General features: G+C 42.3%; 1 protein-coding gene across 1 annotated transcript in view; it reads right to left on the bottom strand.

Moving 5' to 3' along the window:
• PDZRN4 (PDZ domain containing ring finger 4) overlaps positions 1–21014 on the bottom strand; it is a 254415-nt gene that overhangs the window by 46423 nt on the left and 186978 nt on the right. The window lies entirely within an intron of this gene.

The raw sequence follows: 21014 nt of genomic DNA, 5'->3' as shown, positions 1-21014 counted from the left end.
AAAATCACATGAGTGTGAAAAATCTCAAAAGATACACATTTTCATTTATCCTGGGAACCTATGGTTGACCTCTATTTTCATTTAAGTGCCTACTTCATTTAAAGACTTTAAAAACATTCCATCCTTTATGTGGGTTTCTTATGAAATACAAGCACTTCGGACACCCAATACTTGTTTAAATTGTCACTTGAAGTTCATCAACACACTTTGTCGATCTGCATAAAGGTCACCTAATTTTTGAATGCTGCTTTTCTCAGAAGAAAATCTATAGCTGAATTACTCTATGCTGGCAGCTGTCCTGCCCACTTGAGGCTGGGAAGAGAGAATTTATTTTAAAACCTAAAGCCAATACTACAGATGGGGTTGGAAGCTCTCTTCATGTAGCTTCTTTAAGGGTTTTCTGTCTCCTGCGTTATCCCCCAACTTAACACTCACATATAGTTGCCCTGGGAGCTGTAGACAGCTGAGCACTTATTTACAGCAAGCCACTTACAGGTTCTTAGTGGATGATTAAATAAATTCCTTGTCTCAGAAAGGTTACTTTCAGTGGAATCCAGGGTACTATTTTAAGTGGATAGAGAAATCAGTCACTTTTAACAGTCAACACAAAGACATGGGAATACATTTGTTGTAGCAGATGGGCTAATTAATCCACAAGCAAGTTGTGAATGTTAAGTAAAGAATATATCTTTTCTCATGTAAACCATCCTCCTGCCCTGTTTGATTAAACTTCTGTTTAATGAACACTCTCCCCCTCGTTTTGGACACACTGCAAAGTCTGGGCCACTTGTCAACATCTCCCCCAGAGTGACTGGTGGCCACTGCCTGGATCCTGGCCATCCTCTTTAGATTCTTGCTCTAAATCCAGCCACATGCAAAACTTCATCAGTGTCAGGAAATAAACAAGCAAACGGGCTTTGTCTTTCATGCGCAAATCAACTGACATTGGCCGACTGCCGCTTCTAATGCCAGCACCGCTGTAGGCTTATTCCCACTCACACAGAGGTGGACAGCAGAGAAGGAAGGAGCGACAGGACTAAATAACAAAACAGTGACTATAAAAAAAATGTAGGCAAATGGTTGTTAGGTTATCCTTGTGCTTTGAGTTCTAAAAAAAAAAAAAAGAAAAATCAGTCCTTTGATGAAGACTGCTTCCAGGATTTAAGTGCCTGTGACTGAGAAATGAAATAGCCTTGTCTTCTAACACTTTTCTGTTGTTGATAATTTCTTTTAACACTGGCTAGAATTTTTGAATCAAGAGGGCTAGAAATGTTGATATGTGTCCTGTAGTCTTTACTTCCTCCCTATCAAGAGAAAAAGGAAAAAAGGAAAAAGGGACAAAAAAGGGAAAAAGGGAAAAAGGGGAAAAGGGGAAAAAAGATTTGTAGACATGTGATTGTGACCATCACGGAAGGTGTCACATTAGCAGCTCATGAGATGACCTCCTATCCTCAGCAAATACCTGGCATATGCAAGTTAAAATTTAAGATCAGCTCTGCTGAAGTAAAATCCTTGGAGACCCTCCGTTTAATTAGTAAGGGCAAAGGGAAGAATAACCGGAGCGTTCTGCTAGAGCAGGGACATCCAGACACAAGGGTTTCCCAGCAAAATGACAGAGATGCTGTCCAATGTGATGATGGAGTTCACACAAGGCTCACTGTCCTAGGAGATTTCAACCCCCACGCAGAAGATGCCTCTGACCTGACAGGTGCTAAAGCTGTTCTCATCACAGCATTCTCTTCACCTCCAATCCCTTGCCCTAAATACATCCAGGCTACCACACCCTGGGTGCATCCTTGGATGGCAAACTGGCAAAAAGGATCAAATGCTGTCCCTTAGTTTGACCAGTCCTTCCTTAGGACAGGAATTTGAGCCCTAACTACAAGCCACAGAAACAGAAGAAAACCATACCACCTTCCTCCCAGACTCACAGCTTTCGGCACATACAGCCTCTAGAAAACTTCTAGCGGTGAGGGCCACCAGCTGTGAGGGTCCCTGGGCAGGACAGGGGGGCACAGGACATGTGAGCTACCAGTGACACACGTCCTGGAGAGGACAATGCAACTCTTCTGCTAACGCAAATGTGATAGCTCATCTACGGAAAGGGAATTCGACACGATGACCTTTTAGGTTACAGTTCAGTACTAAGCTGCATTTCTTGAGCAAGTTAATCTGAAAGGTAGCAAAATCAGCCATTATCCAATACCACTATCTCAGTCAGGGTTCGTGCAAGTTCAGTAAAGGGACAACTCCCTCACCTGTGCCGCTTGGGAACGTCGGCACTTGTCATCCTCCCACTGCGACAGCTGGACAGTCTGAACACTTAGTCGTGAGGTCTGTCTTCGCTAGCACCTCCCGGTACCAACATGAATGCTCAGCTAACCCAGATGGTGATGTAACAAGGCTGGAATGTATTTACCATGTAAATTGCTTTTAATATTGACAAACAGTTTTTCTGATGATATTAGGATTCTGCCTGAGGGCAATAAAGACTAAACTAGCTGTGGCATGCATAAAATATGTTGAGTTACTTCTTGATATAATTAGACCATCATTTATTACATTAATCATTGCAAACTTTTTCTATTTGTGGATAGGACATTATAAAAATCTCTCACGAGATCTACCACATACAGCAACCCTTTGATGGTGAAAAATACAATCAAAGGCCAGTGTGTGTGCTCAGAACAAATCATTTTTATCTCTAAGCCCCTGCACTGAATACTGTATTCTCCTGTGAACTTCACGGTGCCTCTGCTCTACCACAGGCTCACTCTCCAATTTCTCTTCCAGGGTATGTATTTTTCTCAGGGAAGAGGCACTTCAAAAGGTAGTTGCCATTAAAGTTTTAGAAGATCAAATTAACGACATTCTTTAATCATCTGTAATTCCCAAAGAATAATGGAAGAGCTGAATGACAGACTGCAGGACTCTGTAAATAACGTGTAGTCACTTTTCTTCTTTTCAGGGAATCACATTCTACATTTCACTAAAAAAAAAAAAGTCTCTCTTTCACCTCTAAAAAAACCCCCAGCCTTCCACGAATTCAGCCATGGCTGGCATCGCCACATGAATGTTACACTTATCACTGTCATAACAATTCATCCACGTACAGACGCCCGAAACTCCTGGTCTCCTCCGAACCGAGTAGTTTAAAAAGATAGATGGCTGCCTTCCGGCTAATTGTGGGAGTTCTTTCATTACTATAAAAAGACTTTTTATATCTCAAGTGACTTTATAAGCAGTGAATAATGAGACTTAAAGTCTTTGGAAAAGAGTCCACTGATCAAATGCTAGGATAACTTATGGGCACGGTGACCTTTTCCTCAGTAAGATACTCCAAACTGCTGCTGTCGGCATGTTATTAAAATTCCCCATTTAAGGCGTGCAGTTAAGCACCAGGCAGATTTTATTTTTTATTTTTAAATCCAATTTAAGGTAGCACAGCAAGAGCTAGAGCTCTCCCAGGGCTGAAGACTAACTCCCGCCCGCTCCAGCTGTGCAGGAGCAGGACAGACGGCAGCAGCAGAGCGGGCAGCTGGCCGGGTCTCACCGCCCTGCTCCCGGCTGTGGTGCCAGCACCGGGAGCCTGCTTCCCCCATGCACAGCAAGGGAGCACGTTTCTGCCAACACGTCCACCAGCAAGCGCCAGCGCACTGGGCTGGCTCTTAAAAGCTGCAGAGAAGAGCAGCCGACAGCGTGCTGCCTCCAGCCTCCTTAGTAAGTAGAGTTTTGCCTTGGCCAAGAAGGCGCTCCATGAACCAGTGTTTTACTGCGATGTTAAACCCAACGTCAGAGCGCTGAGCCTGGTCCCATCCCTGACTGAAATCCTGGCCAGCCCTGGGTGCTGCCACACATCTAACCCAACCTGACGTCCTGCTGGGGTGCTGACCATATGAAATGCTACGGTTAGAGTGCCTCCCAGCATCTTTTGCTTTTGCAAAATCTGCGCTTGCTTTTCTTTAATGAACGTACAACAGACTTGTTCTACTTTAACATGCATTTCTCACTGTGTATCTGTTTTAATTGTCATCTTGAAGGAATAGAAAAGGCTCCTACTCTCTTGAAATAAAACTTGGAGGGTCCCTTTCTTTCTTTTTCCATTCTTCTCTCATGCTGCCTCGACACTAATTTGACACTGTTGTTCTCCATTGATTTTCATGGCTTCACTCCAGAAGCATATTGGCTATTTTTGGGGGGCATAATAGTACTTGCAAAAATTCCTTCCAGCTTTTTACAGGACTAAATGTTTTAAAAATATTTTTCACGAGCTCACATGTATTTACAGTGGCTCAGCCATGGGGGCTGACACAGCAATAGGTTACAATGAAGTTTAACTTCATCCTGCCTCTGGAACATGGCATATGGAAACTTCCTTGATCTCTTTTTCAAAGAAGAAGAAGATGTGAATTCAGAGGAACTACTCATTTGATAAAACGAAGGAGGCAAAAGTCCATCAGATGCTTTTGTAACAGAAAGTTCCCAGTAGCTCTTAGGAAAGCTTAGCAACAATTTTTATTTGAACATCAAGAGAGCAGGTAATATTAATGATAGCATGCTTGTACACGTTCAGTTACACACAATGAACACAAAAGAAACTACATGTAGATGCATAGAAAAGGGATCTTATGAAACATATTTGTGTCTGTTTCTTCCCTTTTGCTTCTCTCTCTCCTACTTCGATCCTCCATTAAAGACTATTTAGTCATGTAAGATTACTTTATTTTTCTACTGAGGGATGGCTTACTGCACTGACACAGAAATATTTTAAGTTGTTCATTTTTAAAGTTTAATTGCCACGTTCCTTCTTAGCAGGAAGACTGGTAAGGGATATGAATATTAGGACCAGCTTAATTCTATCTTATTTATACAGCACCATGGCAGTGTACATGTCTTCAGTAGTAAGAGCTGCAGCTCCTTCCTGGCTGAAAATCAATTACAGCTGCTATTTCTGTCCCAGTGTTTCTATGTCTGTTCTTCCTTCTGGAGTGTCTCTCTCCTTCCTCTCTCCGTATCTCTGCCTTCCCTCACCACTTCCTTCCTCTGTTTTATTTCATTTGCCTCTTTGGCTTCCCTCCCTTATCTTTCTCTTGCTCCTTTGACTTCCTTTATCTTCTTGGGTTTGGTCTCTGCAGAGTCAGCAGCAGCAGCCACTCCTGTACGGCTTCAGTATGTAACACCTGCAAAGGGAACCTTCATCTGCATGAAGTCTACATGTGAAGCCCCTCCATACCAGCTTCAGGAGAGAACGAAGTAGCTGGCTTGTTTCTGCAACGGACACTTAAAAAATCTGCAAAGGGCAATTACCGAGGAAGTTCACACAATGCTCATCAGTTTCCTTTTCCCAGGCAATTCCGGGTTTATGGCAAGACTCTGTCAGAGCTGCTGCTCCAGCCCTCCAAGGCATGGCAAGGCTGTTAAGCATCAAATGGCTGAAAAATATGGCAGAGAGCTTACACATGGTTGGTAGCCAAGGCTGGGCAGTCAACTGGCCACTGAATACGCTGCATGAATCAGATTTGTACCGTTGCCTTACAATACTACAAATATCACTGAAATCCAAGCAGATTTTGAAGAATCTCTGTGCTAACTATTCAGAGAAAAAACTGGCCTTTGGGTACGTGTGGGCAGTTCTTGCTGCTTTCAGTTGCTGTGCACTGACATCAGATGGTGCAGTTTAGCATACAGAGCAGAAAAGACCTTTTAACATCAGGAACAGAGTAATTCTTTCTGTTCGGAGCAACAGTTATCCTTTAATATGTAATGAGATTATTTGACAGGCTTTTGATTATCTTATGTAAAAGCAGCACGAACAATTTAATTAAAACACTGAAAAAATACTGCAATCCACACTTTATACCTCTTATACTTATGTATTTAGAAAAAAATGCCTAGGCGCAAGGACTGTGTCTTTTTGGTTATACAGTATCAAGCACCACAAAGCCCCAAAGTAAGGAGGGCCTTCTAGATACTGCTGCAGTAAAAAGAATGATTATACATCTGTGCCGAGAATTTAGACAATTAATTATAAGGGGACATGAATTAAAATAGACACGCTTGAAAATAAAGTTTATGGCCTAGACAATGAAAATACTTTAACCATGGCACACCATGGGATATCAAGACAAGGACAATGTCATCTTTGTTTTGCCTCAGGAATAAAGTCCTTTTAAAAATGTGGTTTTCTTTTTTTAATTTAGATGACATTTCATAAAAGAAAAAGGTAGAGACCAGTGAAAGAAGAAATAAGGCACTTTATTTTTTACGTTATATATTAAAAGAGAAGTGGTAGGTGCACATAAATTGCACCTAAGGTGCACATGCCTATTCCTGCTGGCAATATACAAATTATATACAAAGGATTATTTTATAAAGGGAGATATAAGTTCTATATGTGCTTATAAAAGAATGATTGAGTAACAGCTGACTATCTAGAAATGCTTTTAATAAGCTTTAAAAACAGCATAGTATTTGTAAAAACAAAGTTCCTGAACAAATGAAGTAATTTCACCAAAATCAACAACACGGAAAGGTAACACTTCTCAACTGAGCTTCTTAATTAAACCTCACAGACAGATATTAAGATGCCATATTTGCCATCTTACAATAACTTCTGCCTTGTAGTGTTTATTTACACTAAATTCTGCAACCTTCTTCAGTGGGAGGCAAGAAACTGTGGCAAAACATAAAATTTCTATGCTGGGCACAAGTATAAATTGGGAGAGGAGTGGCTGGCGAGCAGCCCTGCAGAAAGGGATCTGGGGGTGCTGGTCGACAGCAGGCTCCATATGCGTCAGCAGTGTGCCCTGGCAGCCAAGAGGGCAAACCGCATCCTGGGGTGCATCAAACACAGTGTGACCAGCCGGTCAAGAGAGGTGATCATCCCGCTGTATTCAGTGTTGGTGCGGCCTCACCTGGAGTACTGTGTGCAGTTCTGGGCCCCACAATTTAAAAAAGGATGTGAAGGTCCTTGAATGTGTCCAGAGGAGGGCCACAAAGCTGGTGAAAGGTCTGCAAGGAATGTCCTATGAGCTGCTAAGGACTTTGGATTTCTCTAGCTTGGAGAAAAGGAGGCTGAGGGGCGACCTCATTGCTCTCTGCAGCTTCCTGAGGAGGGGAAGTGGGGAGGGAGGTGCTGATCTCTTCTTCCTGGTATCCAGTGATAGGGCACGTGGGAATGGTTCAAAGCTGCATCAGGGGAGGATCAGATGGGACATTAGGAAATATTTCTTTACCGAGAGGGTGGTCAAGCACTGGAACAGGCTTCCTAGAGAGGTGGCTGATTCCCCAAGCCTGTCAGTGTTTGAGAGGCATTTGGACAATGCCCTTAATAACATGCTTTAACTTTTGGTCAGCCCTGAAGTGGTCAGGCAGTTGGACTAGATGATCATTGGAGGTCTCTTCCAACTGTAAATACTCTACTCTATTTTATTCTAAAATATTCTAAAAAATTATATTCTATACTCACAGAAACCAAAATATAATGTTACAATATTAGAGCTTGTAAAATTTTTATTTGTACTTTAAATAGGAGGCAGGCATGAAGGAGCAGCATAGGCTTGCAACTGGATGGATATATTGTAGCAAAGTGCCAATTTCAACCAAGTCCTAATTCTAGATGTTCTTACAGCTCAGATGTACCTGGATTCAAGGGTTTCTTCTCGGATTACTTGTTGAAAAGGTTATGTTTTAGAAAGGCTCAGTTGCAGAAAAGCATATTTTTCCCCTTAAAGTTAAAATCAAATAGGATCCTGTTTCAAAATCCACATCATGTAGGACTTGAGAGTAGCTTTCATGTTACTGCTGATAGATATATTCTTTAAGAAAGCCAGGTTCCTTTAAATTTTCATTGTAAGCTGGCTTTACAAGCTAGTCAAGTAAAATGTCATAGCATAAAGTTATTGGTGAAAAGAACCGCAGTTGAAAAGCAGAGACTTCCAATAAATTGAGAAATGTCTGAAGCCAGTTCAAAACGGCAGGGCAAAATTTAAACAAACCTTCCCCACCCGAGGAGAGGCAGACAGGCATAAATCATTCCCGGCAATCAATTCTGCTATTTGGATTCGTCCTGACACTTGTTGGGCTCGGTTGCTGACATGGAACCATGGCAGAAAGGCCAGGCCACCAGGGAAATTTGGCCAGCTTCCACATCTGAGAGTGAACCACCCGACCACAGGTCTCCAACCCTCGTAGCACTGTTCTTTGTTCCAAGCAAAAACCATTTTGTCCGCTGTGTTTCAGGTCTGCCTCTAAGATCTCAGGATAAGGAAAATGATTTGATTACTATTCATACAAGAGATGGGAAATATTCGGTGAGATTCCAGCCAGGAATGGCACAGGTAGCTTTTCAGGCAGATAATTTAAAAATAAACCTACCAAGTTAATATTCATGGCTTTGTTTCTCACTGTGACTACTTTGCGGTTAATTATTGATATTCTGTTAGACATCAAGCAAAACGTCTGAGAAAAGGAACTGCAGGTTTTGAATTATGTGAAAATTCAATATTTACATACGTAGGAGACAAATCTGCTCTTAATGGAGATTCTCAGTGTATTGGGTTTGCGTGGCAAGGTTTTGGTAGCGGGGGGGCTACAGGCGTGGCTTCTGTGAGAAGCTGCTGGAAGCTTCCCCTATGTCCGATAGAGCCAATGCCAGCCGGCTCCAAGACAGACCCGCCACTGGCCAAGGCCGAGCCCATCAGTGATGGTGGTAGTGCCTCTGTCATAACATATTTAAGAAGGGGAAGAAAACCTGCGCAACTGCAGCTGGAGAGAGGAGTGAGAATATGTGAGAGGAACAGCTCTGTAGACACCAAGGTCAGTGAAGGAGGAGGGGGAGGAGGTGCTCCAGGCCCGGAGCAGAGACTCCCCTGCAGCCCATGGTGAAGACGATGGTGAGGCAGTGTTGTGGTTTAACCCCAGCCAGCAACTAAGCCCTGCACAGCCACTTGCTCACTCCCCTGCACTGGCTGGGAGGGAGGGAGAGAATCAGAAGGGTAAAAGTGAGAAAACCCATGGCTTGAGATAAATAGGTTTAATAGGTAGAGCAAAAGGCGTGCACGCAAGCAAAGCAAAACAAGGAATTCATTCACTCCTTCCCATGGGCAGGCAGGTGTTCAGCCATCTCCAGGAAAGCAGGGCTCCATCACGTGTAATGGCTACTTGGGAAGACAAACGCCATCACTCCGAATGTCCCCCCTTCCTTCTTCTTCCCCAGCTTTATATGCTGAGCATGATGTCGTATGGTATGGAATAGCCCTTTGGTCAGTTGGGGTCAGCTGTCCCAGCTGTGTCCCCTCCCAACTTCTTATGTACCTGGCAGAGCATGGGAAGCTCCAAAGTCCTTGATTTAGTATTAAACACCACTTAGCAACAACTAAAACATCTCTGTGTTATCAACACTGTTTTCAGCACAAATCCAAAGCATAGCCCCATACTAGCTACTATAAAGAAAATTAACTCTATCCCAGCAAAAACCAGCACAGGCAGGCTGTCCCCCTGCAGCCCATGGAGGTTAATGGTGGAGCAGATATCCACCTGCAGCCCATGGAGGACCCCATGCCAGAGCAGGTGGATGCACCCAAAGGAGGCTGTGACCCTGTGGTAAGCCTGAGCTGGAGCAGGCACCTGGCAGGAACTGTGGAGAGAGGAGCCCACACTGGAGCAGGTTTGCTGGCAGGACTGGTGACCCTGTGGGGGACCCACACTGGAGCAGTCTGTTCCTGCAGGACTGCACCCCATGGAAGGGACCCACGCTGGAGCAGTTTGTGAAGAACTGCAGCCCATGGGAAGGACCCATGTTGGAGAAGTTTGTGGAGGACTGTGTCCCATGGGAGGGACCCCATGCTGGATCAGGGGAGGAGTGTGAGGAGTCCTTCTCCTGAGGAGGAAGGAGTGGCAGAGACAACGTGTGATGAACTGACCACAACCCCCATTCCCCGTCCCCCTGTGCCGCTCGGCGGGGGAGGATGTAGAGAAATTGGGAGTGAAGTTAAGCCTGGGAAGAAGGGAGGGGTGGAGGGAAGGTGTTTTAAGATTTGGTTTTATTTCTTATTATCCTACTCTGATTTGATTGGCAATAAATTAGATTATTTTTTTTTCCCCCAAGTCAAGTCTGTTTTGGCCATGACAGTAAGTGGTGAATGATCTCTCCCCATCCTTATCCTGACCCATGAGCTTTTTGTTATATTTTTCTCCCCCTGTCCAGCTGAGGAGTGATAGAGCGGCCTTGGTGGGCACCTGGTGTCCAGCCAGGGTCAACCCACCACGCGCAAAGAAGATTTTTGTGGGAAAGAATTTGCATACTGGCCTCAAGTGCTTTCATTAATACCAAATGGAAATACCATCATGCTCAGTTGTCAGTGCAGAAGTCTCACTTAAAACACAGTTAAGGTAGCAAGTGCTATCTTACACATATCCAGAACATGCATTTTTTTCCCCACCTCCTCCTCCAAAACTCAGCCTTAGGAAAACCCAGAAATGGTGAGGTCAGGTACCCAGCTGTGAGATCTTAATCTCCAGCTTCCCCCTGATGCCTGCTGCAGTCAGTGGAAACGAGCTGCAAGCAAGCCATCACATCCAGTATGTCGCACAGCTCTATCGAGGGAGAGAGATTACTTGGAGCAGCTTGTGATACTGTGATCTCAGAGAGGGCAATGCTGTCCCACCTGACATCCTCATGCATGATCAGCAGATGAGGTGCATGAGTACCAAAAGGGATTCAGTATCCTCATTTCACCCTATGTTGTTTGGGTAGGAGGAGGCTCAGAGCCTTTCAGGCAGGAGATGCACGCGGTCTATGGGGCAAGTGAAGAGCCATCGTGCACAACAGGCTGGAAGCAAACTCAAAAGGCACTTCTGGAGCTGCCATCGAAGCCTTGCAGTTAAGCAGCCACTTCTCCCCACCAGGTCTTCCCTTTTACTCCAGGCCCAGGATAGTCAGTCAGACTTCTTTAAAAGTAAGGAAACCAATGGAACACAAGAGTTTCCCTTTCCCTTAAAAAATGAGGACAGTAAGGATTGGGGGCAGTAACAGCCGCATATTGACACAGTAGCCTAACGAAAAAGTCATTTGCCTAGGAATTGGGAAAGCTGAACTCAGCATAACTGAGTATGAAATCATGTCTTTCACTCTGCAAGGGAGTCTTTCCATCAGGTTACTGGACATTTTGGAATGCAAGAAATTATACACTGCTTTCTGAAGCTATAATTTGAAGTAATGAAATATCATCTAACCAACTATTAAATAGGGCTGGAGTTGAGGAGCTAGTGTGGGTAGATGAAGGCTACTCTTCTGAAATGCTCCCGCCGTCCCAGTCAAACGGGTACAACAGCTATGTTCGGAAATCTAGTAGTGCAGCAAATGAGAGAAATAACAGGTCTAGTCTCAATCTCTGGCTCTCTTATTATTACATTCTGATTACCGTACTTTCCTAAACCATGACTCATTACGGCTCTTCTCTTTTTTTCCTCCGCCTTCTTGCCCCAATATTTAGCCTCCTCCCCTCCTCCTTTCACCCCCCCCCCCCAGGGTTCCCAGGTAAACCTCCCAGTCCTGCTGAAGCCATTGGTATTTTAGAATACATTAGACATGTCATTAGGAATTGGCAGGTGAAGTTTGCTGATATTTCTGCAAAGGTCACTAATAAAAGTATTAAAGAAGATCACTGCAAAGACAAACCCTTCTGGAGCTCCAGCAGTAACCTCTCTCCAGCCTTTCACTTTCCTTTTTAACACTACATGTAGATAGATATTCCTCCAGAGTTAACTCCATATCCTCCTTACGACCGCTTATCTAACCGCTTCTGTTCCACTTTAGCTAGTATTTTCCCTTATAATACCACATCAGATATTTTTATTTACCTGAAGTCCAGATAAAGAGGACCTACCACATATGCATCGTCAAGATAAGGCATTTGCTAATCAAAAAGTCTATCAGGTTAGCCTGGCTTTGTAACCATCTACCCCTGCTTAGTCTGCGATTCATTATATCCCACTCACCCTTTGCCTCCCCTATGTGTCATCATCCTTTTCTTCAAATTGTACTTTAACACCTTCCACACTGTGTATGCTGAACTTGAAGGCTAGCAAATCCCACAAGGATCCTAAGCATTAGGTACACCATTTAATGTTATTCCACCATCTCCTGCATGCTAAACTAGTTTAACAAATCTCCCTCTTCATCCTGGCTACTACTTCTCTCAACACTGGTGTCCCTTCCTTCACAGTTATGCCAGTATAACTACTTCTGGGGGCTGTGCTAAAAATTGGATCACTGAAAAACCCCGTTTCAGAAATCACCTTTATTAAAATGCTAGGGTTATTAACCCTACAGGTAATTGCCTTCTCCCTCCATATTGCCTGTGTTCCACTCAAATCCCCTCTCCTACCCCTTCACTCTTCACGTCCTTTTCCCCTCCACTCAAAACACGTACCTGTGCAAAATCCTTCCAAGAGGTTTTTAAACTTTTCTGCTTGATGCAGATTGTATCTCCCCAAAGGAAGGAAATCTTCTTCAAAAGGGGAAGACTGTGATGAAATGACTACTCGCCATACGTTGTATTTCATGCAACTACCTGGCACAAGGCACAGGCGGTGTACAGCAGAGCCAACCAGGTCTTCAGGTTGAAGAGGAAGACAGCAATCGCTCTTCACTACTAAACACCTCGCATTTGCAGTTAAACTTCTCTGATGCAGACCTACATTAGGCTCATGTTTATATTGCAAGAATTACAATTTATGCTGTTTTCAATTTTGCCACCAAGTAGTAGACATGTCCTACATAAGATGGGGCATTGAGTGGATGAAGCATATGCAACACAATCAAAACTGAGCTCTGATTCCTGAACACACACAAAAATGTAATGTGACCTTTCAGTTTTAAGAAAATTTACCTTTCTGGGGGAATACACCTCAGAAGCCTCAAGTGACCTCAAATTTGGGACACGAACCCTCAAATGATCTTCTATGAGGCACATCAACTATCAGGAAAATTCAAACTGAATTTCAGAGTCCTTAAGAGTTTCCCATTTAACCACACTCAACCTTAAGAATAGAGAGACTTGTGCTTCACCAAAATCAACAAGGACTACACTTTGGACATCCTTTGGTATCACAAAGCATTGGCAGCATGAGAATAATAAGCAAATCTACAGCACTCACTTCCATCTCAGCTTCATCTATAATACTGCCAGTAACATGCTTCAGCAGCTCACCAGATTCTACAATCAACTCTGACATGAGCTGAAGAAAAATCTATATTCCCCTTGTATCATCTAACTTTCACACAAACCCCATGGCTACCTATTCTGACCATTGATTTTCTGCATGTCCATCTGAAGACATGGACCACCTGCTGGTCAGTGGGTGAAAGTTGTCAGTTCCACCAATCTAATAGCAGTTTTTGTAAGCCTGAGGGAAGACCAGCCTTCAGGTAACTTAGGTGGTATCACCTAGGCCAAATTACAGAGCAACCAGACAAAATGCTCGCCCAGCCAACTGCTGACTGTGTTGACTTTCCATCTGGGACACCAATCGCATCCACTCACACTTAAATCCAAAACAGGTGTCTAGAAGAAAAGGGAAGCAGTGGTACATCTGCCTCTTCACAAATGCTGGAAGACATAAAAACTGAGGAGCTATGGGGGAAAAAAACCCAGAGAGATATAGAAATAAGGATTTTTCCATACACAGAGGGTAGGCAGGGTTATCTAGATGCATAGCTGCAAATACTTATCCAAGGCAAAATACACAGGTCTTGAGCTACTGCACAAGTACATTTACTCACATAATTTATGCAGGAAAAAATCTGTTAGTTTTAATTTGAAATATACAGCATGGGAGAAGACACTCAAGACCACCAAATGTAGACACCTAATTTAACCGACTATTCTCCTTCTATAGTCAAAGACAAGAGATGGGAGGAGAGGGCAAGTCAGAGCTGTAAACCAGCTGTGAGTAAGCTGAACCACCCTCTGGAAATTGCCACCTCTCTCCAATGACAACAGGGAGTCTAGAGAAATGAGCAGGTTATAAATTTCAGCACCTTGGATGATGTGTGACTATCCTTTTAATTTACCAAATGGCATGACCTCAGTTTTGGAGAATTTAGACACAAAAATTCAGGCATTAAAATAAAATGGGTGAAGACAGGAAGAGAACAGATTTTTTAAATGCTGAAAAATTATAAATATATTTTATTATGGCTTTTGGTAATCCAGGGAGAACATCTCTATTAATAGATAGCAGTATTCAAGGGTGTTGTAAACATATTTCCCAGGATGAGGTCTGATTTATAGTCTTGGACAGAAATTATTCTTCCCATGTCTTATAAAAGCAGAAAAAAGTGTTCACTCAGCATGGTTTCAAGTTACACAAGTATAACACAGAGGAGACTCAACTGCTTCTTGATGCCTTCTGTGTTGCCATAAGTTAGCTCAAAGATGGGTTTATTTTTTTAGAGTAATATTTTACAGGCTGTTAATCCAGAAAGTGGATTATTGCCTTCGGGTATTTTGTGAAAAAATAAAATAGAAAACAACTGAGGTATTCCATTTAGTATAGCTGTTGCTGTGCAAGGGCAATAATTTATTTTTCTCCCGTAATATATTAGGCTTCTCAGCACTTGGACTTCCTAAAGCAGCTTCACTAACATAGTTGGCTATAAACCCCTCAGAGCCCATCTTGTCAATGATCTGTGAATTTAGAAGGATTTACACAAAAGATCATAATGAGCTGGGTTTGAAAGAGGCTGCAAAGGTGTGAGGTATTTATCCTGAAGCCTGGAACAGCTATGATGGAGATACGTATTGTGCCAGCTCTTGCACTCAGACAATGAGTGTTTTTTCATTTAAAAGTTATGTTACAAAAAATGGAAGCAGAGCTGTGAATTGGACAGCACAGGACTGAGAATGCCCAAGGTCTGCCTTTATCACTGGCTTGGCCCTGTCATTTTGCACAGTCACTTAACTTGGCTATATTTTGACTTTTTCCCTATCTGTTGTTATGCTGAAGGTAAAACAGTAGAGTTCTACTCTGACTTAAACAATAAACTATTGATTTTTTTTATATATATAGAACATAAGATTTTTTTTTTTTGCCATATACGCAGAGCACCATCTCCAAGTATGACACATGCGTGTTGCACTACACCTCAGAAACTGCACGGCTGAGTTAAGGTTTGCAAAGCACTTCTGAATCTCAAAAAAGATCACAGTCGTAAAGCAAATTGTAATAAGGACAGATGTTCAAGTTTGATAAAAGCTGCAGCAACAGCACAAAGGGATAACAGGCGAAAGTTATGACTGACATTTGACCCTCAATTCGTTCATTTATCTCCAAATGTCATCAATGTTTAAGACTGGTATTGGATGCGTTACAAAGAGGGGAATCACAGAACAGTGTTAGCAGAAATAGAACAGTTCTTGTGCCAGAGTATCTGCATTTCCATCTATCTGACATCTGAAGGACTCCATTTAAGGTCTGGACACCAGCTGGCAGATACAGTTGGTGCCACAGATGTAAATGGCTTGCAGGTACAGCTCCTGGAAAATATGATGGCTGCAAAGAACATCTCCCAGCTGGGAGCGTTTCGCATGGCTCCATCCAGCTCTGCCGCTGGCATGTTCCCTCTGCAGCAGGCTGGCACACTGCTGGCACCAAAACCAGCTCTGCCCCGAGGTTTCTGACTCTCAGCTTCAGTAACACAGTGGAGACAGGCAGACTCAACCACAAAACTGGGGTCTCTGTGCACTTAACTTGCACGCTGTAGCACATGGATGCAGCTGGGTCAGGACACTACTACACTGGCTTGCTTTTAACTTGTGATGTGTAACATATGCCTGTTTGTGCTTGGAGTCTGTTCTTTGTCACACTGCATGAGAAAGGCTTTTAAACCACTGTTCACAGGACATTTGACACGTTCAGAAATTCATTTCTGTGTCAAAAGAATGGACTAGAGAAGTCCTCAGGATGAAGAGAAAAAGCTAGAATATATATTGTTATATACAGTAACTAACCCCCTGGAACATGCATGTAAAACAAGGCTTGTGATATGTAAAATTAATCTTAATTAAAAAAAAAAGTTTTGTGAAAAAAGTTAGAGGCATATTTGATGGGAAGCCAGAATATTGTTGCCTGAAGTAGAAAGATTTTTATAGACCAAGATGTGCAAAACTGGAACATAATTTTTGCCAAGCACAAATTAAGCTAATGTACCATTAAAAGCTGGTGGCTCATATACATTAAAAACATGATATTAGGACACAGACTGTGCTATGACAATTGATCTGTGCAGAGACATGATAGGGATGATCCGCACCCAGCTAGGAACTCGAACATCAACTTGCTATTTATCCTGTGGCATATTCAGGATGAGCTTTCTGAACACTAATCTTAATCCAAACAAAGGTGTGCTTTCTTTTTGCCAAAAGACATTAACGATAGGTGAAAAAGAACAAAAAGGAACGAAGCCTTATGAAAGGTAAGGCAGCACTTCTAGAGACAGTATATATCATTTTGTTATGATGCACAGCTCTTCCTTATGTTGGATCTTATATTCCTCACCCTGCAGAAACTTCATCGAAGCTGTCCAGAGGAATTCTGCTGCCTTCAGGAGGAGAAGGAAAAAGAGGGAATAAGATAGAAGAGCATCTTATATTCCAGAATGGTGTAATTGTAAACTAAAGTTCCCTCGGAGGACATTTGAGATTATCTTTACACTGCTTGCCTCCACCTTCAGCTACGAAATCAAATTTCCTTCCATGCTGCCTCTGCCTCCTTCTCCTGTAGTCTCCCTCTGACCTTTTTGTTAATAAATATTTTTACCATTAAAAAATCACTTGCAACTTTGCCCCCTCTTTTTCACAGGGGACCACACAGAAAACAAAGACAAAAGACAACAAACAAGAATTAAAAAAACCAACAAAGCAACAGAATGTTGCCGTGTGATCACACACCTTGTGGCAAGTGACCACACCACTTGAGGCTCACAGGTCTGATAAAATGATAGCCTCACAGCTGGAGTGTCCACCAGGAAACAGATGATCTGAGTCCAAGGCCCTCCACAGTCTGGAGGGCTCAAACCTTTACGGGACTTTGCTCTAACCACAGGGCCATAAGCTAGAGTGCTCTGGGAGCTCTGCTGCTGCTAGAGGAAAAGGACAACTGCAGACGTGGCTGGTGAGGGACACAAGACGAGGCACCTCCCTGAGCAAAGTTCACTTGGACACGTGTGCTCTAATCCCCGCCTTGCCCATCGCCATGACCTGTAGGGCTGCCTTTCCACACTCCTGAACGACATGTGCTCCAGCCAGTGACAACGCACCCTGACCCAACCCCAGTCTTTCTTTCTTTAATTTTTCACTAGTGTGACATAAAGGGTCTGCTACCCCCACGCATGCCCGCCCACACACACGCATGGAGTTGCCAAAAATCCCAGGCATTTGGGCTCTGAAAGACAAACACCCTGTCCCCTTTAAATAAAGTTTCACTGTCTACAAACTAATTTCTCAGACATCTCTGCTGAAAATAGTTCAGCAGTAATGAGAAAGAGAGATTTCAAGAGTACTGATGGCATGCAGAAAAACAAAACCTGTGGATTTTTGTAGGAGCTCTTTGCTTTCCTGGTCCCATTGGAAAACTCAACCCTAACTTTATTCATAAATCATGAAGGAAAACACAGCTCTAAGCCACCTCCTAGCCACACAACAGTCAGCTCATCAAAACAGGAGTGGGATGCAAACCACCAGACACCACAGAGGAATTTAGGTGAGATTCCCAAACTTTGAGGACAGCCGACAAGGAGTCTACACCTCCAGAAACAAAGATAAGCTGCACACTGAAAAGCAAACACCTCCATCTCTTAAAGCAAGTCTCTGCTGCTGCTTCTGTTACTGTGTCTGGTTGGTACACTGTTTACCACATTTGCACATCAAAACAATTATCATCTGCAGCCTTTCAAAATTATTTTCCAAAGATAAAACAATCATGCCAAGGACTAGTAAAAGCTCTTCACTGTTCCATATCTGCACAAATTATCTTGTATTTCAGATTATTTTATGTACATTTAATCACTACAGATTAATTAGATGGCATACAGAAACCAGCAAAACACTGAAGAGCTAACTTCAGTTTAAGTGCACATGCAGATAACTTGTGGCTTTTTAGAACAATTTTAATTAAAAGTACTAGAAAAACCATCCAGCTGAAAATATTGGGAGCTTTGGGATGGGCTTAGCATAGCTAATTAATTGTATATTTAATCAAAGCAGCCTTTGGCTGTAATTAATAATCTATTTTCCTCTAGTAATAAATATAGTAACTCTGTGAAACAGAATACATAATTTGCAGAATGCCATATGTACAGAAGATCCATATTGAAAAGAGATCATTGCAATCCCCACCTTCAGAGAGCAGGTTGTTTTCCTTTTAAATATATAAGATGATTTTGAAATCAGTTTAAATGTCATGTCATAACAACAATTTCTGAAAAAGATGCCCCCAAGTGCCTTGGATTCCTCCAAAAGAGGAAAAATGATCTAAAGCGACAGTGGGTTTGAATGAGCCTGACTTTTCCAGTGAACAATAGAGGGAATGCAAGAAATGTCCCACTGGCTCAGACCAACCACCTCCACCTAGGTAGCCTGCTTCCAGCAGTGGCAATGGGAAACGCTATTAAGAGTGAGCATGTGAGGCAGCTACTTTTGGCAATCCATTCCCACATACCCTCCCAGGAGCTCAGAGAATTTTACAGATCATCTCTTAAAAATGCCAGTTGCACAGAGAACCTGAAAAAAAGCCTTTTTCACTTTGTTTCTAAATAGTAGAGTATAAGAGTTGGCAGATTTCCAGCTCTAGCCATCCTGGCCAAATGCTAAATTTGATCCATGCAACCAGATGAAAACACTCCCATTAATGCAGCATAAACCTTCCAGCTTTGGGAGTCACAGAAACACTCATCCATCTACTTACACAGTGAAAGCCAAGAGCTGCTACAGCATCTTTTCTACTAGAGACTTCCTTTCATTTATGTGACACAAATTCCCAGTTGTGCTGCTGTAACACGTTTTTCATGTGGTCCCGCACTGAATTATCTCCACTCCTTTACTGGGTAGATGCAAATTTAAATAAAATAGCTACATTAATCTAACACGATGCATCTTCTGCTCCTAAAATATCTAATGTTCTAATATAAATAACAGCTTTGACTCCCTGCTTGCTTAGTTAGATCAGAATGCAAAGCATTTTATCTGCATTGAAATATTTCATTCATTTGTAACAGTAAAAATACTTTCTTACCTTTTCGTTCAGTTAACACAAGAGACTGACTAGAAAATTATCAGTCCGATTCACACTCCTCATACAATTAAATTGGCAAACAGATTAGATATTGATCTGCTAGCAAACATATATTGATGAATACCAGCTTATTCGGAATTAGTGTTGAAATGGAAATGGATGCTTCATTTATAATATGTATTGTACATATATACACACACTGTAACCTCTGGTCATTATGACTGGACTACAGTACATTTGTAGATCTTTGCTTTTCTTTAAACACACGCAAGTACAGCTGATCTGTATAGATTTTGTAGCATTACAGGGAAGAATGACTGTAAGCTCTTTTCCTGTAGGAAAACCTAACGCTGCAGTTCTCTTTTGCTGTCTTCTCTTATACTTTCTGTGCCTCTGTTACAGATATATTTTCTTCTTTGCATATCTAGGAATCAAAACCTGCTTTTCCTGATACTCATGCAAATACTATCTACTATCTACTATCAAACAACAATCACAGCGTGTTGCACAGATTTAAAGGTGTAAGTTGGCAGTGGATAGATTTCTGGAAGCCTTTCCCAAGGACCTAATTTTCATGGCCTGCCCTTTCAACAGGAAACCAAAAAACTTAAGTCCTCTAGTCAAAGAGATGAAACATGGCTCTGAAGTCATCTTTGTGTCTCAGCTGTACCTAGTCTGGCAAAGGCATAGCATTTAAATCATTTTCTGTTTTTGGAAAAAGTGAGAATTGCATTTAACTATAAAACTCTCTCATTGCCTTCCAAGAGTTACAGTTAGGTCTTTCTCCATAGCAAACAGGTCCTAATCATACTTAGCTAGTTCATCAGCCTTGCTCTTACCCATGAAAAAACATCTCTGGAACAAGATTCTGCAAACTAGTCTAATTACAAGTGAAACAGCAAAAGGGCTTACTCTGCATATTTACTCCGTAACTAGCATTCCCTAATAGCAAACCATTCTTAGTGTTCAGCCACATTCTCCTGCATTCTGTTGGATCTCACTGTTGCTAGTTGCACTTCATTTGGCACACTTTCCATTGCCCAACATATCATCACTATTTTTCAAGACATCCTCAAATTGTATGATAGTGGATACCTTTGGAATAAAGACCTAAATACATATGTTGGTTATGTGCACCAAGAATATGCAGAAAAATGCAGAAGTCAACAATTTGTATTTGGGCTCCATCTTGGTGACAGGCTTTCCTAGTATTTTCTGCACAGTCCTCTTTTTAGATCATGTCAGCCTATGTATGTCTTAGCCTTACTCAGGCAGTTTGTTCCATAAACAGTAAAGAGAAGAAACTGCTTTGTAAGAAAGACATATGTTGGAGAAGAATCAATCAAACCGTAACCATGGAATTTGAGGTATAAACCCCTTCATTTCCACCCGTGAATCTTCCACAGCAAGCCACTTGCTCCCAAGGTGTAATACGTTAGGCAGCACTGATCAGAAGATAAAGGTGATAGTTTAAAGTAGTCAAAACCAGCTGTGTTGATCAACAACTGTGCATGTAAGAAGACCAATAAAGACAGATGAGACAGTATGTTCATCTACACATGGTATCAATAACATTTCATATTCCACATACTGAAATGGTAGAAATCTTCATATCTATAACATTTAATTATGTATGTCCTCGAGCTTTGACCTTCTGTTCTTTTACACAGTTGCTTCCCACTGTGTATTTCATGGGGAAGGAGACTGGAGAGAGGTGT

Source organism: Mycteria americana, chromosome 1 (genome assembly GCF_035582795.1).
Source record: "Mycteria americana isolate JAX WOST 10 ecotype Jacksonville Zoo and Gardens chromosome 1, USCA_MyAme_1.0, whole genome shotgun sequence".
NCBI classification, from domain to species: Eukaryota; Metazoa; Chordata; class Aves; order Ciconiiformes; family Ciconiidae; genus Mycteria; species Mycteria americana.
Note: the sequence above shows the minus strand (reverse complement) of the source record. Positions and strands in the feature narration are given on the sequence as shown.